The following is a 24,993-nucleotide window of genomic DNA, read 5'->3' as shown; positions in this document are numbered from 1 at the left end:
AGTCTCCTGCATCTCCCTCTTTACAGGTGGATTCTTTACCCACTGAACCACTTGGGAAGCCCTATACCAATACTTGTAAAGTATTTTGCAGTGTCTGGCACATGGAAAATATTAGCTATTATTGGCATTATTATTTTTCTCTGTCTCATTAGACTGTGAGCATCTTAATAGCTGACAGTTTTATTTTCTCTTGTTCCATTTCCTAATACTGCATTAGTACATCATTAATGCTCAATAGACAATTTTTGAACACATATAAAAAACGTTTAGGGTACTGCTTAATCCAAAAGATTGAATTCTTATGAAATTTCAGACAATGGCACTTGAGATAAAAGACCCATTTTTCCAGACGGTCTTCCCTGACCCTCTCAAAGCACACTCCCTGGGTGACCATCTTGATGTCAGTTTCCCCATCTGTGTCTCAACTGGAGACGAGCATAGCAGAGCTCAGGCTGGCCTTTGTCTGAAACTTCCTCTCACTCCATTTAGCTTCTCAGGATTTATAAGCCAAATCAATCTCTCCCAATGACAATGCTCTCAAGAATGCCACTTAACTACTGATAATCTAGAATAGAAGGTATGCTTGACCTTGGACAAGTTAATTCATTCTTTTTTACATCTTGGTTGTAGTTGTAAAGCAGTTTGTATCTGTAAAACTGGAGATGACGTCTCTTCTAGTAGAATCAATGGCTGAACAAGACCGTCTCTTGAGATCCTTGTTCTTTGTTTTATTTTTTAATTTTATTTTAATTTATTTATTTTTAATTGGAGGATAATTGCTTTACAATATTCTGTTGGTTTCTGCCATACATCACCTTGAATCAGCCATAGGTATATATACGTTTCCTCCCTCTAGAACCTCCCTCCCACATCCCATTCTTAATAGACAAAAAAGTAATGAGAAATAGAAATCAGTATTATGTTTATTGTTCTATATTAGATGGTTAGATGGGCCAGTAGAGGGACCACATACCTACCGAGCATTCCATGTATGAGACTATCTGATGTTTTAGTATATTAAATGTCACTGCAATTTTATGAAATAAATATTAATATTAGCATATATTTAAGAATGTATAGAAAGAGATAGGGACTCAAGTCCTTTTTCCGATCCAAATGAGTGCTTTCCTACTGCACCAGGCTGGAAAATAAGATAAAGAATCGACCTGAATAGAAGAAAGTGCTCAGCTGAACTTTGAGAGGAGAAAAAACTCACAAAGGTCTATATTTCTTCCCTCTGGAGGGACTCCTAGACTGTTCTAGTATACTACTCTAAGTTTCCATTTTGGTAGTCTAAAGGGAAACTTCAACTGCATAAGTAATACCATGCATGTATGCTATACAGACCTGTGGTCTCTCTCTCTTTTTTTCCCCCTTAGGTCAGTGTTACAGACTTGCTTTTCAGTGTTCTCTTTAACCAAAATTGCACTTTTAACTCTCTCGTGTGAGGTAATAAGAAGCAAGACAATAGAAATCAATGACACCAATGTTCAGAGTTCCCTTTATAGGAAGCAGTATAAAATTGGCACTCAATATTAAGAACCTTTCAGTAATTAGTTTTGTTTTGGTTTTTCTCCCTGTGTCCCACTTTATTGAAAAAGGAGATCGCTAGAAAACAAGTATACAACACAGATTTATTCTCAGCATCAAAAAAGGCAATTTCTAGAGTAAATCCCAGTCCACATGTTAATACATTCGGGGTTCAATTAGTCATACTTTCTATATCTACATTTGCTTGGCTGCACAATGAGAATTCTTATCTTTAATCATGACCTGGGGGCACTGCAAGATAATCATTAAATATATGCACTAAACTGTACTTACTAGGGCAGAAAATTGGAATAATATATCAGAAAGATTTTTCAAACAAAGATTGAAGCTTAGAACTGATTTTCTAGTAGATTTTCAGTAATTTAAAAAATATTACTCTATCACACTTCTGTAGTTTCTGGTGGAAGATAACATAAAATGAAAACCATTTCTCTTCATATGATTCATTTTAGCAAACATTAATTCAGTGCCAGGTATTTTGTTCATTGACAGCAGAGTATGAAAGTAAGTATAAAATAGACTACCATTTAGAACAGGGTTAGGAAACCGTGGCACACATTCCAAGCTTACTTTTACATGGTCCATGAGCTAAGGGGAGTTTTCATGTTTTTTATGGTTGGGGGAAATAATCAGAAGAAAAACAAATTCTGTAATGTGAAAATTACATGAAATTCTGATTTCTGTCCATAAAGTCGTACAGGATCACAGCCACACTCACTTTTTAGATTTTTATCTATAGATTCTTTCACACTAAGATGGCTGAATTGAGTAGTTGACATAGAGATGATTGGCTTGCAAAGCCCTCTACAGAAAGTTTGCTAACCCCTTCTTGAGAAGCTCACAATCCATCATGGAAGAGAGGCGCACATATGCACTTCGTTTTTCTAACATGATTCATGCTGTAACAGTGGGAAAAATACCTAGACAGAGTATTAAAAAGCAGAGACATCACTTTGCAACAGAGGTCCATATACTCAAAGCTATGGCTTTTCCAGTAGTCAAGTATGGATGTGAGAGTTGGACTGTAAGTAAGGCTATGTGTCAAAGGACTGATGCTTTCAAACTGTGGTGCTGGAGAAGACTCTAGAGTCCCTTGGACAGCAAGGAGGTCAAACCAGTCAATCCTAAAGGAAATCAACTCTGAATATTCATTAGAAGGACTGATACTGAAGCTGAAGCTCCAATACTTTGGCTACTCGATGCAAAGAACTAATTGGAAAAGATCCTGATGCTGGGAAAGATTGAGGGCGAGAGAAGGGGGTGACAGAGGATGAGATGGTTGGATGCATCGCTGATGCAATGGACTGGAGTCTGAGCAACCTCCAGGAGATACTGAAGGACAGACAAGCCTAGCATGCTGCAGTTCATGGGGCCACAAAGAGTTGGACACGACTTAGCGACTGAACTACAGCAAGCGGGAAAAGTTATTCCTTCTGTCTGTAGAAGTCTGTATTTAATGAGCATGTTTAATGAGAATAAAGGTAATTAAAGAGATTCTAAGCAAAAAATTAGAGAAAAAATGGGAGCATAATATAGAGACAGAGAAAACAAAGTCATACTGTATCTGAGAGAAATTCTGGGAGGGATGTAGAGAGAAGTGAGAGAGAAAATTAAGAAAGTACATGAAATCTGTGCAAATGTAAATTAACACAGCCACTGTGGAGGCGCAATATGGAAGTTCCTCATAATATAAAAAAGATAAAATTACCATATGATCTAGCAACTCCACTCTTGGGGATATATGCGAAGAAAATGAAGATATTAATTTGAAAAGGTGTGTGCAACCCCATGCTCATTACAGCATTATTTACAACAGCCATGGTGTGAAAGCAATCTAAAAGCTCATGAATAGATGAATGGATAAAGAAAATGTCACATACAGGAATGTTAGTCATAAAAAAGAATGAAATGTTGCCATCTGTGACAACATGGATGATATTATGCTAAGCAAAACAAGTCAAAGGTAAATACCATGCAATTTCACTTACATGTGGAATCTAAAAGAACAAATGAATAAACATAAGTAAAGAAACATAGATCATAGATACAGAGAACAAGCAGGCAGCTGCCGGTGGCAAGGCAAGTTGGGGGAGGAGAGAAATAGGTGAGAAATCAAGAGGTATAATTTTCACTTACAGATTTCATGGGTAAGAAATGTATAGTGTGAGAATGTAGTCAATAATTATGTAATATCTTTTTGCATGGCGACAGAGGGAAGCTAGACTTATAGCGATCGTTTTGAAATGTTTGAAAATATTGAATCACTATGTTGTGTACCAGGGAATAACATAGTATTGTAGATCAATTATAATTCAAAACAAACTCAAAATAAAAGACATCAGATATGGTTACAAGAGATGGGGGTTTGGGAGAAGGACAAGTTTGATGAAGATGGTCAAAAGGTACAAAATTTCAGCTATAAGATAAGTAAGTTTCCTTGGTGGCGCTAGTGGTAAAGAACCCTCCTGTCAGTGCAGGAGACATAAGAGATTCGGGTTCGATCCCTGGGTCAGAAGATCCCCTGGAGGAAGGCATGGCAACTCACTCCAGTATTCTTACCTGGAGAATTCATGGACAGAGGAGCATGGTGGGCTGTGGTCCACAGGGTCGCACAGAGTCAGACACAACTGAAGCGACTTGGCATGCATCCATAGCACGCAAAGCATGGGGAAGCATTGTACAACATGATTGATATGATTAACACTGCTTTATATAAAAACTAAATCCTAAAAATTCTCATCACAAAGAAAAAATATATTTTTTCTATTTCTTTAATTTTGTCTCTTTATGAGATGATGGGTGCTCATTCAACTTACTGTGGTAATTATTTCATGATATATAAAAGTCAAATTATTGTTCAGTACATCTTAAATTTACATAGTGTTGTATGTCAATTGTATCCCAATAATGCAAAAGTAGGGTTGATTCATGTTGATGTTTGGCTGAATCATGTTGATGTCTGGTAGAAACCAACACAATACTGTAAAGCAATTAGTCTTCAACTAAAAATAAATAAATTATTTTAAAGTGGGAAATGAGATTAAGAATGCACATGAAATCAGATTAGGATTTCTAATCTATTTAAAGATTAGGTGTTTCCCTAGCCAGTCATTTAAGATTCTAAAGCAGAAGTGTTTGATCAGATCTCTGTTTGAGAAAGTTAATTTCAGCAGAAAGGTGAAGACAAGAGAGACTGAAAGGAGAGAACAAAGGTAGAGGAACTAGTATTGCAATAGCCCAGGTTAAAGATGATGATGTGACTCAAGACTAGCTGTCTTTATGTGGTGGGGTGGAGTCGAGAGATGCAAAAGCATTTCAGAACAACTGAATCGCTGACCAAACTCTATTTGAAATGAGAGTGAAAAGTGTTAAGGTTGCCTGATACTTGGCTGCATTTCTGACACCACTATTATCCAAATATGAGTTCTTTAGAGAAAACGTCCTGGTCTGTTTCTTTCATTGTTCTGCTCTGGGAAGTAAAATAATGACTGACTCTTCATACACATATAGCATTTGCTGAATGAATAAATCAAAGAATGACGTGAAGCAAGATAGAAACCAAGGGGGAAAGTAACTTTGATAGAAATGATCAAAGTTTACATATATCTCCTTTCAGTGAGGATAAATAACAAACTCTACTTTGGATAAATCAGGCTTGATTTATCCTGTGGATATCCAGGTAGAATAGCCCAGTAAGGAATTTTGGAATATAGATCCAATTGTTAGCTAAGAAATCTTAATGACCTTGAAGGTCAGCAACTTAGGAGTACTCAATAAACCCATGAAGTAGATAAGAGTATTCCAGTTAATTTCATTTTAAAATACCATATTTAGATGCCTATTTACCTGTTCAACTATAAAATAATCCTGTTTAACTGAACAGGCTCTGATCTTCACAATGTGGTTTCATTAGCACATTGGAAAGATTTGGCAATCACTGGGCTGCTACAGCCCTCCCTTTCAAAGTTATAAATATATTGTAAAAAGGAAATAAAAAAGGAGATTAACTATTTTCAAAAACATCTTTAAATGATTTAACATATTCCACTATAAAGTATTACATAACAAAGTCAGAGTTATCTTTGTATTTAAACAATAATACCAACATCAACTTTTAAACTGAGTTTAGAAAATAAAGTGCATAGATATGTCAACCATGATATCCAGAATTTGCTTTAAATATGATGTTAAGTATTTAGCAGACAGAAACACACAAAAATACTTGATTGTATTGCAACTCTGGGCATAAAGACTTATGCATTCTACTGTTATTGAAAAGTGAACTCCCATTGCTAGAGCCAAGTTGGTTGGGTGCGGGTCATCCAGAAGGTGAAACCACAAGGGAGACAACTGGTAGGATTTGGTTTCCTTCTCCTGTTGTATGACAGTTGGAGGTGTTTGGGAAACACTGCATTGTGAAAGTCTGTTCGGTTTGGTCACTCAGTTGTGTCCGACTCTTTGCAACCCCATGGACTGCAGCATACCAGACCTCCCTGTCCATCACCAACTCCTGGAGCTTGCTGAAATTCATGTCCATCGAGTTGGTGATGTCATCCAACCATCTCATCCAATATATTTTGATACTGTTGGACTTCCTGGTCTTTAATCCAATAGCATATCTCATACATTTTCAAGAGAAGGGTACTATGTGGTGCATTTTCTAAACTTATTTGATCACAAAGTAATTTTAGTCAAAGTATCTAGTAGAACTAGTCTACCATGGAACCCACTTTGGGAGACAATATTCTGATTATCTTCAAAAGCTGCACACCTCTTCGTAGGCAATTTTATCCACTGCTATCTTTCAATAACCACTTATTTGCACATTCATATCTTCATTCGAGTATTTTCTCTCTTGAGCTCCAGATGTGTGTCTTGTCAACATCACCATTTGAAAGTCCTGCAAACACCAAAAAAATCTATAAGTCAAAAATTGTCAGCATTCCCATCTCTGCTTCTTCCCACCACACATGCACACACATACACATGCACACACACACACACACACACACACACACACACACATTCATTTTCAGCCTTCTAAGTACTCACAGTCTCAGCAGACACTACTACCATGTGGCCAGTGGCTTCAATACGAAATCTTGGCCACATCTTTGAGTTATTTTCCTTCCTCACCACTAGTACCCATTCACCTGCCTGATATAATTACTTCTGAAATACGTCTTAACTCAAGTCCCTTTTCATAAGCCCTACCTCCCTGATTCAAGCAATGGACTTTGACATATCTCTCGTCTTGCTTCCTTCCAGTCCATTCTCTATAATGTAGACAAAGGTTGCAGGAGTTTACATGATTGCCAAAAGTCACTGGAACACCCAGGATGTGTGCATTCTATTTTATGTAAATTATATTTCAATAAATATAGATGTTACAGTGTCTCAACACCAAGTAATCCAGGTGCCTTTAAATAAGAAAAGATAAGTTAGTTACTGATTCTCTAATGTAATCATTGCTGAACTAATTATTTTGATTAATGCATTGAATGAATCATCTAAAATTCTGCTGTCATAAATCAGTGATCTTCTCATGGCTGTAAGTGCCAATAAAACTCAAACAAGTCAGATTGGTACATGTCTAATAAAAAGTAAACACACATGTAAGCCTCAACACTGTGGAGTAAAATTACTCAGAACAAATATTTCGACTCCCAGGCAGAGCCAGGGGTGGCTAAAGGAGCATGGTGCTTCTTTAGCTAACTTTTCACCAGTTTTAGAAAGAAAGATTTAGGAATTACAAACAGAATTTTGCCCCTGCATCACATTCTATTTTATATTTAGCAAAATACCCTTATAAACTGTCTTAAAGGCCATAAAGAGAACATAGGTCTTTTTCCCCTCAAATCTCTTTTTTTAATCCACATCTTCAGCTCTCATACTGTTATACATATAGGGAATAAAATACAACATTCCCAAAAGAGTTTAATACTTTTCTTCACTCTGAATTACTTTAAACAAAGCCCATGTATTTAAGAATCAAAAAGGAAAAAATATAATTGTAATATTACTTAAAAAGTGATAGCAAAAAAGAAATTAAGAATGAATTTGAAAAGCTATTGTGTGCATGGTCAGTCACGCACTTGTGTCTGACTCTGCGATCTCATGGACTATGGGAATATCCCAGCAAGAATACTGGACTGGGTTGCCATTTCCTCCTCCTGTGTGGATCTTTCCAATAGAGGGATTGAAACTGCATTTCCTGTGGCTCCTACATTGGCAGGTGGATTCTTTAGCACTGAACACCATGTAAATCAACTCTGCTTGAGCAAAGTACATTAACAAAAAAAAGCTGTAAGTTTAGCTTTCTCTTGCAAGAGTCTCTGTGGAAGCTCCCAGGCTGTCATGGCTACTGCAGATTACTAAGAATTCAGGATTTTTCATCTTCTTAGTATGCCAGCTTCCACTGGCAGCTTTCATCTTTTGGTCAATGGCAATTTTACCATCTGTGATGGCTAATTTTTAAATGTCAATTTGACTGGGTCACAGGGTGCCAAGATATTTGATCAAACATCCTTCTGGGTATGTCATGAGGGTGTTTTTGGATGAGATGAGCATTTGAATCAGGAGACTGAGTAAAGTAGATTGCTCTCTCTGATGTGGGTGGGCCTCATCCAATCAGTTGAAGGACTGAATAGACCAAAAAGACTGACCCTTCTACAAATAAGAAAGAATTCCTCTGTATCTGACAGTTTTATAATATAACCTCAGTCTTCTCCTGCCTTTTGACTCAGAGTCAGACTGGAACTTATAGCCTTTGTGGTCCTGCTTCTCAGACCTTCAGATTCATCTTGGAATTATACCATTGGCTCCTCTGGGTTCCAGCTTGCCTCCATAACTATTTGAGCCAATAATTTGTAATCAATCTCTGTCTGTCTGTCTATTTCTCACTTTCTCTACACACACACACACACACACACACACACACTCACACCCTTTTGGTTCTATATCTCTGGAGAACCCATTCTAACATAAATTTCGGTATCAAGAATGGTTCTAGAGTAACAGAAGTTTAGGGATGAGTTTTCTAGTTGTTTCAGGAGTTTCAGGAATTGACTCTCTAATATGATTAGATTTAAAGATGATAATTACTATATTTCTAGTGATTAAAAAAAAGGCTTCCCTGGTGGCTCAGTGGTGAAGAATCTACCTGCCACTGCAGAAGACGCAGGTTTGAACCCTGGATTGGAAAGAACCCCATAGAGAAGGAAATGGGCAACTCACTCCACCAACCCACTCCAGTATTTTTGCCTGGGAAATCCCATGGACAGAGGAGCCTGACAGGCTATAGTCTGTGGAGACTCAAAGAGTTGGACATGACTTAGCTACTGAATAACAACAGCAAGTGGTATAGAAAGAACTGAAAGTTTGTGGACTGAGGTGGCAACAGAGATATGCAAAAATTTCCATTGGATACTCCTAATCAACCCCTCCTAAGAAGCAAAGAGCTCAGTGGCTATGTAGGTGATAATTTTAAACAATCCAGGGAAGCTAATAAATAGAACAAGATTGCCTGCTTGCTCCTAATGACATTGGACAAAGTGGTGAAAGTAAAGGATGAGCTCAGAGATTTGGATTCCCAGCTCAAGTACTCCCTCAAAGACTTGAGATGTCCACTGATGTCCTTTTGTTGTTAAGTCACTAAGTCATGTCCAACTCTCTGCAATCCAATGGACTGCAGCAAGCCAGGCTTCTCTATCCTTCATTATCTCCCAAAGTTTGCTCAAACTCATGCCCATTGAGTCACTGATGCCATCCAACCATCTTATCCTCTATCACTCTCTTCTCCTCCTGCCGTCAATCTTCCCAGCATCAGGGTCTTTTCCAATGAATCGGCTCTTCACATTAGGTGGCCAAAATATTGGAGTTTCAGCTTCAGCATCAGTCCTTCTAATGAGTATTCAGAGTTGATTTCCTTTAGGATTAACTGATTTGATCTCCCTTCTGTCCAAGGGGACTCTCAAGAATCCTCTCCAGCACCACATTTTAAACACATCAATTCTTTGGGGCTCATCCTTCTTTATGGCCCAACTCTCACATCTGTAAATGACTACTCCTAAGAAGAGCTTTATCTACTGTAGCCACAGGGCAAGGATTGCTGAAAATCAGACACAGAATCTTATCTTGTGACTGGCTGAATTACAAGTTGTACTCCCATTCTCACAGGATGTTTACTGTGAAAGTAAGGATATGGATTGGGAAAGAATGGGACCTGTTAAATTGGGGTGGGAACATGTGGGTATACCCTGATGAAATGAGGGACATTGAGCACCTAATGTCTGATGAGTCTTCTCTACCAGTGGAAGCAGCCTCTTCATCCCTGTGTAAGGGGATTAACCTTATATCGCCTGAGGAAACCATAATCAACTCCCCTGAGGCAGTTGCCATTCAAGCCATAAAAGACAATCCTGGGACTTCCCTGGTGGTTCAGTGGTGAAAAATCTGCCAATGCAGGAGACCTGGGTTCAATCCCTGGTTCAGGAGGATCCCGCCTGCCGCAAAGCAACTAAGCCCAAGCTCCACAACTATCAAGCCTGTGCTCTAGAGTCAGGAAGCCACAACTATTGAGCCCATGTGTCACAAGTACTGAAGCCTGCAAGCCCTAGAGTCTGTGCTCTGCAGCAAGAGAAGCCACAACAATGCCACCCATACACCACCACTAAAAGTAGCTCCCTCTTGCCACAACTGGAGGAACGCAAGAACAGCAACAAACACACAGCACAGCCAAAAATAAATAAAATTTAGAAAAAAATCCTGATTCTCCTAAGAGGTCCCTAACCACTCTTCTTTGCTTCTAGACTTATGAGTGTGTGTGTGCTAAGTCGCTTCAGTCACGTCAGACTCCTTGCAACCCTTTGGATTATGGCCCTCCAGGCTTCTCTGTTCAAGGGATTCTCCAGGCAAGAATACTGAAGTGGGTTGCCATGCCCTCTTCCAAGGGATCTTCCCAACTCAGGGATTGAACCCATGTCTCTTTCATCTTCTGCATTTAGTAGGTGAGTTCTTTTCCACTAGCCCTACCTGGTGGAGAAGGAAATGGCAACCCACTCCAGTGTTCTTGCCTGGAGAATCCCAGGGATGGGGGAGCCTGGTGGGCTGTCGTCTCTGGGGTTGCACAGAGTTGGACACGACTGAAGCGACTTAGCAGCAGCAGCAGCAGCAGCCCTACCTGGGAAGTCTTGTAGACCTATACCTAGATTCAAGTTACAGTGGACCCCTAAAGTTATGATGAAGTGTGACCCATGAGGAGGTGTGTTATAATACACCCCAGAAGAACTGCATGGGTTTTCTAATCTAGACAGAAATCTGAGGGACATATGCAGAAATGGACACTGAGGCTGTTCAAGGAGCATGAAGTTGGATCCAGTCAAAGGTATCGATACGGACTCAATAAGACTTAGATTCTGCAGTCAGTGTTACAATCTGAGTTGGAAGGGTTGCAGTGATGTGTTTCGTTGTCCAAAACATGGACCAAAAGGTGACCCACAGTGAGTGATTTAGAAATACTACCTCTGCTTGGTTTAAGGTAGAGGATGGGATTCAAGGATTCAGAGAGATTGAAATGTTAGAGCAGATTTGTTATTAATAAGGCTTACTCTCACCCAATGGGAGGATCTAGAAAATATACCACTGTCCCAACTATGAGAAGGAAATTTGTGACAGCAGTTTCAGCATCTTTAAAGAGCTCTATGATCACTCTCATCTGTAGGCCAAACCTTAGTAGAGACTGAAGACACTGAATTAGGAAACCTAAATGCAATGGGAATAATTGGATCCCAGAGTGGCAGCGGCCAACTGGCTCACTCAACCTCCAGAGGTAGGGTGGGTGTGATAATGTAATGGACAGGAGAGTTAAAGCAGCAACCAAGAGAGGGTACATTGTACGTATCTATGACATTTCACTAGCTGATCATGGTGCTTCTAGAAGTAAAATAGATATGCAACCTACTAAGTGCTTCCTCAATCTATCTACACAGAAAATTTCCAGGTCAGAGGAACAAAAGTCTAATCTGAACCATAAAAAAGTCATCATTTCTCAGTTATTAACATTTCCCAGACTTACGCCAGTTTATAGACCCAGAACTCCTAGAAGAAAGGCCCAGGTACACTGTCAAAAATATATACTGTTCACTTTCCTCCCAGCCTTTCCCAAAAGGACCTATGGCCTTTTACCAGGGTAACTGTGCCTTTGAGAGTTTTGGACATTGGCTCTGAACTGATACAATTCCAGGAGACCCAAAACATCACTGTGACCCACCGTCAAGGAGCCTATTGTTGTTCAGTTGCTCAGTCATGTCCGACTCTCTGTGACCCCATGGACTGCAGCACACCAGGCTTCTTTGTCCTTCACTATCTTCAGGAGTTTACTTAAACTCAAGGGGCCTATGGAGGTCAGGAAATCAGTGGTAGTTAGCTCAGATCCATCTCACAAGAGACCCATCCTGTAGTTATTTCCCCAGTTCTAGAACAAATAATTAGAAGAGATGTACTTAACTGCTGGCAGAATGCTTGCATTGATTCACTGGTGTAGGAGTGAGGGTTACTAAGGTAGGAAAGTTCAAGTTGAAGCCAATACAATTGCCTCTATCTATTAAATACTAAATATACAGCATATATCTTATGCCTTAAGATTTTTGACAAGAAATATTTTATTATTTTAATGCCATTCCATTTTTAGTAATCTAGATCTTAAATTCCATGAGACTAGGGTTTGTGTTTTCCTTATTCAACAGTGTATATTCAGTGCCTTGTGAGGGAGTAGCACAGTATTATACAATTGGTGTTCAATAATATTTAATAAATGAATGAGCAACAGTAAGTCAACAAATATTTTTATGTAGCAAAATGATACAGCAACCTTCACTTTTTAGACAATATGAACAAAATGGGATGGAAATTAGAAAACATTTAGAAATAAATGATCAAAAATTATAAATGTGAAAGCTCATTAGATGAAGCTAAAATAATACTACAGGAAAATCTACAACCTTAGATGCTTATATCAGAAAAGTTAAAAATCAAAGGGTTAAATCTCTAACACAAGGAATTATTAAAATAGTGATAAAATAAACCCAGAGAAAGTAAAATTCAGAACTTATTTTAAGTTAATAATAATAAATAATAAACAAAATAATCTAAAACTTAATAGAAAAAAATCAACAAATTCAAAATGGAGGAAAATAAAAATAACAGTCTTAGAGACTGATCTTGAGAAAAAGAGTAGTGTAAGAAGCAATTCAATAAATGAAAGAGCAGAAGCAGGAAGTTTTAGAAGAGATTCTGAGAAAATACTATCATCATTTTAATTTTAAAGGATCCCAAATGGGACTGAGGAGCAGAGGGGTTTGAGATTCTATCTCCCCTTTTAAATGTCCTGTGAGATGACATAGCTTATGCTCATTGCTGATGTAATCAGAGAACTTCAGATCAGATCAGATTTCCCTGCAAGCAAATTTCAGTGGAATTTCTACAGATCGCAGCTATGGTCATTGGGCACCTTCCCACAGTTAATAACTTTGGTCTCAAAAACAAACTCAGTCTTTCCCTAGCATATCAATGTCACAACTGCCAAAATGAAAACCAAAAGAAAACATGCCCTTCTCTTAAGAGTTATCAGATTAATGAGGTGGCAACATTAGAATGGTAGCCATTATTCCACTTATAGACGTGTGATAGAGATGCAGTTGGAGATACAGAGATAATAAGGAAGATTTATTTTCATTCTTTCCTCAAAATTTTTCTGGTTTTCTTTTGTTGGTTTGTTTTTTTCTGGGTTGACAACTATATTCCAGCTTAAATGAATTTATAATTAATATGATTCTATTCTAATGGAAATAGCTAAAGTTAGAGCTCAGTTCACATCTACTCTTTGCTGGTCATTGTTTAAACTGTATTTCCTTCCAAAGAAAAGATTGTAAAGTTGCTTGGTTAACTTTTTATTTGGTTGAAAATAGATGGTTCATTTAGAAAAAGCCATGATTAAGTCTTTTACAAAAACTCTAATAAATTTTAAATATTGAAAATTTAAGAAAAAAGACAAAGAATTTACACAGAGACTTTCACTTAATAAACTTATGTTTATACACATTTATTGACTATGCCAAAGCCTTTGACTGTGTCGATCACAATAAACTGTGGAAAATTCTTCAAGAGATGGGAATACCAGACCACCTGACCTGCCTCTTGAGAAACCTGTATGCAGGTCAGGAAACAACAGCTAGAACTTCACATGGAACAACAGACTGGTTCCAAATAGGAAAAGGAGTTCGTCAAGGCTGTATATTGTCACCCTGCTATTTAACATATGCAGAGTACATCATGAGAAACGCTGGGCTGGAAGAAGAACAAACTGGAATCAAGATTGCTGGGAGAAATATCAAAACCTCAGATATGCAGATGACATCATCCTTATTGTAGAAAGTGAAGAAGAACTAAAGAGCCTCTTGATGACAGTGAAAGAGGAGAGTGAAAAAGTTGGCTTAAAGTTCAACATCCAGCAAACTAAGATCATGGCATCTGGTCCCCTCACTTCATGGGAAATAGATGGGGAAACAGTGGAAACAGTGTCAGACTTTATTTTGGGGGGCTCCAAAATCACTGCAGATGGTATTAGCAGCCATGAAATTAAAAGACACTTACTCCTTGGAAGAAAAGTTGTGACCAACCTAGATAGCATATTCAAATGCAGAGACATTACTTTGTCAATAAAGGCCCGCCTAGTCAAGGCTATGGTTTTTCCAGTGGTCATGTATGGATGTGAGAGTTGGACCTTGAAGAAAGCTGCGCACCGAAGAATTAATGCTTTTGAACTGTGGTGTTGGAGAAGACTCTTGAAAGGCCCTTGGACGGCAAGAAGATCCAACCAGTCCATCCTAAAGGAAATCAGTCCTGGATGTTCACTGGAAGGACTATTGCTAAAGCTGAAACTCCAATACTTTGGCTACCTCATGCAAAGAGTTGACTCATTGGAAAAGACTCTGATGCTGGGAGGGATTGGGGGCAGGAGGAGAAGGGGACGACAGAGGATGAGATGGCTGGATGGCATCACGGACTTGATGGACATGAGTTTGGGTAGATTCCGGGAGTTGGTGATGGACAGGGAGGCCTGGCGTGCTGCGATTTATGGGGTCGCAAAGAGTTGGACAGGACTGAGAGACTGAACTGAACTGAACTAATACACATTTAACCTTTGTAAAAAATTAATAAAACAGAAACTTCAATTAGAATCAGGTGACCAGAAAGGGAATATACTCCACTAGAAAGCACAGCCCAACAGGAAGAAGAAAGGTTTTCTCCTCTTTCCCAGCAAGTGTTCAGACTGTCAGGACTCAGACAATGAAAAGCCAATTGAACACTCAATTCCTCCAATAGATACTTTGTTTACTACAGCCCTCCAAACTTCCTTTTCCATTTTTTAAAAGACTTGTCCTCTCCCTGATGGGACTTGCATGAGGCTTGCCGTGATTACAGACCAAGAATTACAATTCTTTGTAATTGAATTAACCCATTTGTGCTGGAGAAATAACTGCAAGTCTACTTATTTTAGGTCAGCACTTCCTTCCTTTCAGATGAAAATTTGCTGCTTGTAGCCATGGGGGTAGCATGTGCAGGAGTTTCCAGGATGTCTGTTATGAACAATATAGGATTAAGCTCCCTTATAGAGTAAACACAGCATGGCGGCAAGTAGGATGAGAGTAGAGGCCATAGCATAGGTTCACCCTGGGGCACAGGATTGTATAAGGACACTTTCTAGAATCAGGCCTCAATGCCCAGCTCTGCTTCTCACCAGATGCTTGATCATGGCCAAGCTCCTTAATCTTACCATGCCTCCTTTCCCCCTTCTGCAAAATGGAGATAATAATAGTAATTATCAAGTATTGGAAGGACAAAATGACACAGATATGTAAATCTTTTAGCATAGTGTATAATACAGTGAACATTTTAATAAATAGTTGCCATTATTATTGTTCCTATTATCATCATCAGAATCATCTTGTAAAGCAGTCTGGACTTAGGAGATGGTCACATGATGAGAACCACAGAAGTGGGCATAACTGAATAGTTATCTTTCATATTCTAGACAAAATATTGCTAGCACTGTATCATTGGCCATATTCTATTAAAATGGTCACCTACATACACCATAAGCATTCTGCATTCAGATCAGATCAGATCAGATCAGTCGCTCAGTCATATCCGACTCTTTGAGACCCCATGAATTGTAGCATGCCAGGCCTCCCTGTCCATCACTAACTCCCGGAGTTCACTCAGACTCACGTCCATCGAGTCAGTGATGCCATCCAGCCATCTCATCCTCTGTCATCCCCTTCTCCTCTTGCCCCCAATCCCTCCCAGCATCAGAATCTTTTCCAATGAGTCAACTCTTCCTATGAGGTAGCCAATGTACTGCAGTTTCAGCTTTAGCATCATTCCTTCCAAAGAAATCCCAGGGCTGATCTCCTTCAGAATGGACTGGTTGGATCTCCTTGCAGTCCAAGGGACTCCCAAGAGTCTTCTCCAACACCACAGTTCAAAAGCATTAATTCTTCGGCGCTCAGCTTTCTTCACAGTCCAACTCTCACATCCATACATGACCACAGGAAAAACCATAGCCTTGACTAGATGAACCTTTGTTGGCAAAGTAATGTCTCTGCTTTTGAATATGCTATCTAGGCTGGTCATAACTTTCCTTCCAAGGAGTAAGCATCTTTTAATTTCATGGCTGCAGTCACCATCTGTAGTGATTTTGGAGCCCAGAAAAATAAAGTCTGACACTGTTTCCACTGTTTCCCCATCTATTTCCCATGAAGTGATGGGACCGGATGCCATGATCTTCGTTTCCTGAATGTTGAGCTTTAAGCCAACATTTTCACTCTCCACTTTCACTTTCATCAAGAGGCTTTTTAGTTCCTCTTCACTTTCTGCCATAAGGGTGGTGTCATCTGCATTCAAGCAACATCATATTTTCATGATATTCTTTCCATAAAGACTTTTTATTGTAAAGAAATAAAAGTCTTCTTAGTATAACCTAGTTTGGAGGATGGCGACTTGAGGGGGAGGCTGTTATTTGACACGTGTTATTCCCAATTCAGCATCCTTCTGCTGAGCTTGTCTCCTGGGTCACCATTGCACAGGTTCAGTGAGCTGGTTACACGCATACGAGAGAATGAGAAATAAAACACATCTCATCTGAAAACCTTGATAGATACAGTACAGAACTGCAAAGAATTCCAAAATAAATGTCAACAAAAACAAAATATATATGAAGTGGAAATAACAAATCTGTTAACAAGCTGTAGGGCTCAGCCACTCAGTCATACCTGACTCTTTGAGACCCCACAGACTGTAGCCTGCCAGGCTCCTTGGTCCATGAGATTCTCCAGACAAGAATACTAGAATGGGTTGCCATGCCCTCCCTCAGGAGATCTTCCCGACCCAGGGGTCAAACCTGCATCTCTTGCCTCACCTGCATTGACAGGCAAATTCTTTACCACTGGGCCCCCAAAAGCTGTAGAGACAACAGTAATTCAGGAATTCTTTCTTTCCTACATTAGGGATAATATCTTGATGCTGGGGCAACTTCTGTCCCACCCTCATCACCACTGCACACATCTCTCCAGAAGAATGAGGGTCCAGCTGTGGTAGAAAACTCCTCCTGAAAACTAAACAGTCTAAAACCAGTCTTGACTCTGGGGAGTAAGAAATGAGAAGGAGGGAATGGAGAGTGATTGTAAGTATAAACGTACATTTAAATATGTGTATATATATATATATATTTAAATTTTATATATAAAATACTTATATATAAATAGTATGTGTATATATATATATATATAAAACAGACGAAGAAAAATCAAAATGCCTGTGAACTTTAAAAGATTCTCAAGAATCAGACTTTCCTTCCATCAATAGACCATATTACCAAAGTAAATCCCTAAGTGGCTATTTGAAACATATACATTCTCACACAGGGCTCCCTAAAGTTCCATCTGTCGATCTTACATCACTTTAAAGATGAATTTTTAAAAAAATATTTCACACCATCCAGAGGAAATCAGTAAGCACTTGGGGTACTTGGTCTGTGCTGAAACGCTTATGGCTAGTCACAATCTCTCTGATACCTCAGGTGCAGAATGACTGGCTTATTCTTAGATGTATCAGTCACTTTAGCCACTGAGCAGTGATGGTTGAGAAATGGTGTCATGAAATGTTCTGAAAGAGTGACCTCACTACTCCAGGAGCTTATCTTTGCCGTACCAGGATCCTTAACTAGAGGACAGAAGCTGAGTACAGTGATAGAGAGCATAGTGTAAGACAGAGGAGCGCAGAGGGGGAACACATAAATCAGTCTGGTGAAAGTTTGGGTAGGAGGAATGGGTGAGAAAAATTTGAAGAAGAAAAAGTGTTATTAAAGCTGTCAGCTTCAATCCTGACCCCACAAGTAGCTCCTATTCACTCCTCCCCTTCCACCCACACTTTTAAGAATTACTCCCCAATCCCAGAAGCTCCCATATATTGCCCTCTACCTATCAGTACAGCCTGGAAAATACTGTTTTTCTTCCCTAAACCTCTAGGCCTAAATTAAGACGGTTTCTTAATTTTCTCACTTTCACATATGTTCTTACCAAACACCAGGTTGTGTGGTAGATGAGATTCTGATAAAATCCCAGGAAAGACTTTTTTTAAAATTTCTTTTATCCAAGTATAGTTGATTTGCAAGTTGTGTTAATTTCTATCCTACGGGAAAGTGATTTAGCTTTACATACATACATATTCTTTTTCATGTTCTTTTCCATGATGGTTTATCACAGGATATTAAATATAGTTCCTTGTGCTACACAGTTAGACCTTGTTGTTTATCCATTTTATGTATCTATATACAATGCTCAGAAAAATCAATACATAAATTTCAATTATTGGAGAAAGCAAGCGATATGTCTTATAACTTAAAGTCCTGTCCCTATCATAGATTTCTCCCTAAGGTGGAGAAAACCATATTTCAGAAATTTCAAAACCATTATGTGTCGTAAACAGATTAGAAATTCTCTAATATAAACAACCTTGACCTAACATCTCAACATGTGGCCACCCACTGAAGAATTTAAGCAAACTCCAAGTCTTAGTTTTTAATATCTTCTTACACGTAAATCAAACAAGAATTTCTTTTCACTACAACTTTCTATGCTTTTAAAGAAGCATTTTTCAATGCCATTTAGATGAGTAAGATAAAACTGGCAAACATTTTTTGCTAAAAACTCTATTTTCTCAAAACGTATAGTATAATGAAAACAACATCATCATAGTTAGACCCCATAATATTTTTATTAGCACAATTTCCTAAAACCTAGCTTTAATGAGAAAGACATCATTATCGAGTTTGGTTCTCTTTGGCCATTTTACCAAAATCCTTGTTTCCTTTTCGTCATTTGAAAATTTTGTGGGAGGAAGGTGAGGGAGCAGGGAGGCAGGGGAGCAATTCCTCCAGCGTTTATCTGATTCCATGCCTGCCCCAGGTGAGGATGGATGACATTCTTTGCACTACATTTGTACATAACTATAAAGGCTGTTCCTAATTGTTTTTATGATCTTCTATATCTGGTTTGTATTTTAAGCAGATGACCAGGAAGATTTGAGTCACCTGAAAAAAGTAATAGTTTGTATGTCTTTGATTCACCCCCAGAATTTTACACTGCAAAAATCCACTGTGATTTTTCTCTCCCAGAATGTGTTTTAACCATGTACAGAGTTTATGCCTAATACCCAAAGAAAGGTTAGATTGTCATAAACTATATCAATTAATTTCAGGGGGCTCAGGGCTGTATTAAATAGAAAGAGTCATATTAGATAGGCTTAACTCATCAAAATATGTTCTTTCCCCACCCAGAAAACTTTCCCAACAATAAATAAGAACTTAGTATTATATTCAGAATCAAAACATGAAATTGGAGGGGGTGATATTATTAAAAATAATTAGTCTAGCATGGAAGCAACCTAATGTCCATTGACAGATGAATAGATACAGAAAATGTGGACTATTACTCAGCCATACAAAAGAATGAAGTAATGCCATTTGCAGCAACATGGATGAACCTAGAGAATATCATACTAATTCAAGTAAGCCAGACAGAGAAAGACAAATATCACAGGATATCATTTAAATGTGGAATCCAAAAGTATTACACAAGTTAACTTACAAATATCATGTGATATCATATATATGTGGAATCTAAAAATCTTATACGAATGAACAAGTTTTGTTTTGAGACATAGAAAGTAAACTTATGGTTACTAATGTGGATGGAGGGGGTAAATTAGGAGTTTAGGAGTAATATATACACACTACTGTGTATAAAATAGATAACCAATAAGGACTTACTGTATAGCACAGGGAACCATACTCAGTATAAAAGGGAAGAGAATCTGAAAAGGAATAGATATGTAGGGTTGGCCAAAAGTTCATTTGGATTTTCCTTAAGATATTATGGAAAAACTCAAATGAACTTTTTGGCCCACCCAGCATCAGTTCAGTTCAGTCACTCAGTCGTCTCCAACTTTTTGCAACCCCATGGATTGCAGCATGCCAGGCTTCCTTGTCCATCAACTCCCAGAGCATGCTCAAACTCAGGTCCATCGAGTCGGTGATGCCATCCAATCATCACGTCCTCTGCCATCCCCTTCTCCTCCTGCCTTCAATCTTTCCCATCATCAGGGACTTTTCAAACAAGTCAGTTCTTCACATCAGATGGCCAAGGTATTGGAGTTTCAGCTTCAGCATCAGTCCTTCTAATGAATATTCAGGACTGATTTCCTTTAGAATTGACTGTTTTGATCTCCTTGCAGTCCAGGGGATTCTTAAGAGTCTTCTCTAACACTCAAGTTCAAAAGCATCAATTCTTCGGCGCTCAGCTTTCTTTATAGTCCAACTCCCACATCCATACATGACTACTGGAAAAATCATAGCTTTGACTAGGTGGACCTTTGTTGGCAAAGTAATGTCTCTGCTTTGTAATATGCTGTCTAGGTTGACCATAGCTTTCTTCCAAGGAGCAACCGTCTTTTAATTTCATGGCTGCAGTCATTATCTTCAGTGATTTCCCATTTATTTGCCATTAAGTGATGAGACTGGATGCCATGATCTTAGTTTTCTGAATGTTGAGTTTTAAGCCAACTCTTTCACTCTCCTCTTTCACTTTCATCAAGAGGCTCTTTAGTTCTTCGCTTTCTGCCATAAGGGTGGTGTCATCTGCTTATCTGAGGTTATTGACATTTCTCCCAGCAATCTTGATTGCAGCTTGAGCTTTATCCAGTCTGGGGTTTCACATGATGTACTCTGCATATAAGTTAAATAAGCAGGGTGACAATATACAGCCTTGAAGTATACTCCTTTCCTGATTTGGAACCAGTCTATTGTTCCATGTCCAGTTCTAACTGTTGCTTCTTGACCTGCACACATATTTCTCAGGATGCAGATAAGGTGGTCTAGTAAACCCATGTCTTTAAGAATTTACCACAGTTTGTATATATGTATCTATCTATATATGTAGATATAGATATAAAACTGAATCACTTTACACCTAAAACTAAAACAATATTGTAAATCAACTACATTTCAATTTTTTAAAAAAGAAAAAGTTGGTTTACAAATATATGGATATATTTTGTTAATAATTCAAGGAACATGCTATATTACAAATTTAAAGACACATTTATTAGAATGGCTGCTATTTTTTTTGAAAGCACAGAAATAACAAATGTTGGCAAGGATGTGAAGAAATTCAACCCTTTGTCCACTGTTGGTAGAAATTTAAATGGTGCGGCTGCTGTGGAAACACTTTGGTGGCTCCTCAGAAAGTTAAAGGTGGAATTATCACATGCGCCAACAATTTCACTCCTGGGTATATACCCCAAAATATTGAAAGCAGGAACTCGAATAAATACTTATAAACCAATGCTCATAACAACACTATTCATTATAGCCCCAAAGTGGAAATAACCCAAACATCTGTCAATAGATGAATGATGAATAAATAAATAAAATGTAGTATCTACATGTAATGATATATTATTCAGCCTTATAAAGTAATGGAATTCTGATACATGCCATAACCAGGATGAATCTTGAAAACATATACTAAGTGAAACAAGCCAGACACAAAAAGACAAATATTATATGACTGCACTTATCTGAGGTACTTAGAACAGTCTAATTCACAAAGACAGAAAGCAGACTAGAGGTTACGAGACATTGCTGGGGAGGAAGCATGGGGAGTTATTGTTTAATGGGTATGGAGTTTCTGTTCTGTGTGATGAAAAGTTCTGGAACTAGATGGCAGTAAGGATTACACAACATTGTGAACATACTTGATGCCACTGAGTCTCACACTTAAAAATGGTTAATGTGGTAAATTTTATTTTATGTATATTTTACCACAATAAAGGAAATTAAATGGTTTTTTAAAAATTTGAAGAAATGCAATGCAATATATTCAAAATTAAATAAGATGCCACATACATAGCTGTTCTTTTCACCTGTGGCAGGCAGAAAGAATGTAGGAAGGAAGGCAAAGACTTTTAGGGCTGGAGACAGGCTAGCTTATAGCCACAGACACTGTTGGGCCAAAACACTCCTTTAGAAGATCAGTCAAAGCTACAAAAACTTTATGTAGGAAAGAAAAATATTTGTATTAATTAAATGTTTCAGTTTCCAGGCAATTGTTACATTGTCTGGAATATGCAGCCTAAGAATTAAGAAATTTATGTTCTTACTCTAAGGCAGCAAATTATTTCACCAAGAGTTTTCCCTCACAGTCATTTAGTAAATGAACATTGTAATTAATTTATTAAACCATTTTATTCCCATCAGATAAATGCACAAATACAGCCACCTCAATTGATAAACAAATACATTTTGTAGAAAATGATCAGATCATAGAGTCATACTTACTAGCTAAGTAATCCTTGGATAAGTCCACATGTTTAGAGCCTTGATTTTCTAAACAGAAAATGGGAATAAATACATAGCTACCACAGAATCAACATAAGAATGAAATGAGATAATGTGAAAGCACCACCTCTGGCACATGATGAGGATCCAGATATTTTTAAATTATGTAAATAAGTGAATATAAATGAAAGAACTGGAAGAAAATAAGGAAAGAGGAAATTTTGAATTTGCTTTAAGTAACCGTACACATGCCAGTTGTCAACACATGATTTCATCTGATCTGTAGAAGCTTTTATGCAAAATGGGTGTGGAGATTTACAAGACTGGACCTGAAATTGATGCATTCAGGCCTACTATATGTTGTACTAATTCTAAAATAATCAAAGCAAAAATAAACAAAATGACACCCATAAAATACACAGACAAGATGATACAGGAGAAACCACATATAATTGGATAATAACCACCATCACTATGAATAGCATGCAATTGTGAATCACAAAACATTTGTTTGCTATGGTTTCTTTCTTTTCTTTCTTTTTTTCCTGTCCCTTTCAAGAAAAAAAAAAAAAGTTTGTTTTTCTTCAAAATAAAAACACTGGTTTATGGGTTTGGATTGATTTTTTTTCTTTCTTTTTTTCACTCTTTGTGTAAAAAGGTCAGTAACTATCAACTCAAGTATGAAAGGGTAATAGTTTCCGGCTCTGGAAATTTGATTATTGAACAAAACAAAAAAAGAGACCACCTTGTATCACTGAAGACAAAAAAGAAAGAAAACATTACATGTTTCCAACTTGCATGTCATAAGGAATTTTGATCACTTTGGCATTAGCGTTGGAGAAAACAGTACTCTAATGTTTGTTTTCCTGATACTTCAAAAGTTATTTCTTATATCCAAATAAGAAAAGAACATATCTCCCCTGACAAGAATGTCTAATACCAAAGTAAACAACCTGTTGAATTGTTTTACCGTAACTTGACTAAACTCCGATGGTTCTCTGATTTAAACTATATGAAAATGAAGGTTGCATACTGGTAATGACAGCATGAGCTGTGCCAAAGAAACAATATTTTGCTCGGATCCATGGCAATGTCACAGTCGTCACACGTATGGAGCAAACCTCCAGAACGTTAGGTCATATTTACCTCATCAGGTAAAAGTCAGAAAGGATAACTGGATTAGTACAGTATTGGAGTTAACGAACTGATTTGTAACTCACTTCTCACTCATCTAAATAATTAATCGAGTCCTGACCACTAAATTACATTTTCTTAATAATCTGTGTGTGGGGGTTTTAAAAAATATATTTGCAGTGATACATCATGTCAGTTCATTCTGAAGTGATGAAACAGCTTCATTTTCTTTGTGTAAATGTCGTCTACCTTAGATTAGACTCTGTGGAGGAAATAAATATTTCTTACTTGATGGTTGCAAGATTTTGCACAGAACCAATTCACCCATATCTACTCAAGATAAATATTAAAAGATAATATCTAGTTTGATTAGAAAGTACACATGCCATCAGGTTCAACAATATTATTTTGATGACTAAAACTATAATCCTGTTTACCTATGTAAAAATCAATACAAAAATGTATTTTTTGATGTCAGCCTTTAAGAGAAAATCCTTAAAGAAAGTTAGTTTCTCTTCTAAGACACTTCATTTTGAAACATGGAAGAAATAGTCAAGATTTATATACATATAAGACTTTGCCATTAAATAAATGAAGATTAGGTGTGAAAAGGAAAATACTTATATTGTTAAGGCAATACTTAGATATAAAATCAGCTAATTGAAAAGAAACAGATTCACAATCTTGGACAATGCTAATCTGATTGGAATACTTGCTATAAATCTTTCTTATTCACTAAATTTTTTAGTGGAGAAAGCTTCACACATTGGCCTCAAGCTAAGTCATAGCAGAAACGAATAACAATACCAGTAACAGTAATAATATCTTACATTTACACAACTTCTACTTTTTCTATGGTAGAAAATCAAAGTTGTTACACTTATTTGGGCTTGAAATGATGGTAGCACTTGATAATAATGAGGAAGGAAGGGGTGACTTCTTAATAAGTAAAAGTTTTTTGAAGATACTTGTAGGCGAGAGATAGAGATCAGGAGTATTCTGCTTCTCTGAAAAACTGAGAGAGAGAAACTCTTAACAACAAAACAGCAGAAGAGATCCTCAGCTTGGAAAAGAAAAAGAATGTTCTAGTGGAGAGTTTCCTAATGGGAGAGAACCTTCAGTCAAGGAATAGGTTTTGGAATCCTCTTCCCTCTTGGAGAAGGAAGTGGCAACCCACTCCAGTACTCTTGCCTGGAGAATCCCATGGACAGAGAAGCCTGGCGGGCTACAGTCCGTGGGGTTGCAAGAGTTAACACAACTTAGCAACTAAACCATCACCTCTCCCCTCTAAGCAAGAAGAAAGAACCCATCTACTTAGAATACTGGTTCTCAACCAGGACCCTGAATATCTT

The sequence above is a fragment of the Bos taurus genome, chromosome 12 (genome assembly GCF_002263795.3).
Source record: "Bos taurus isolate L1 Dominette 01449 registration number 42190680 breed Hereford chromosome 12, ARS-UCD2.0, whole genome shotgun sequence".
NCBI lineage: Eukaryota > Metazoa > Chordata > Mammalia > Artiodactyla > Bovidae > Bos > Bos taurus.
The sequence above is the reverse complement of the archived record's forward strand: the minus strand, read 5'-3'. Positions refer to the sequence as shown.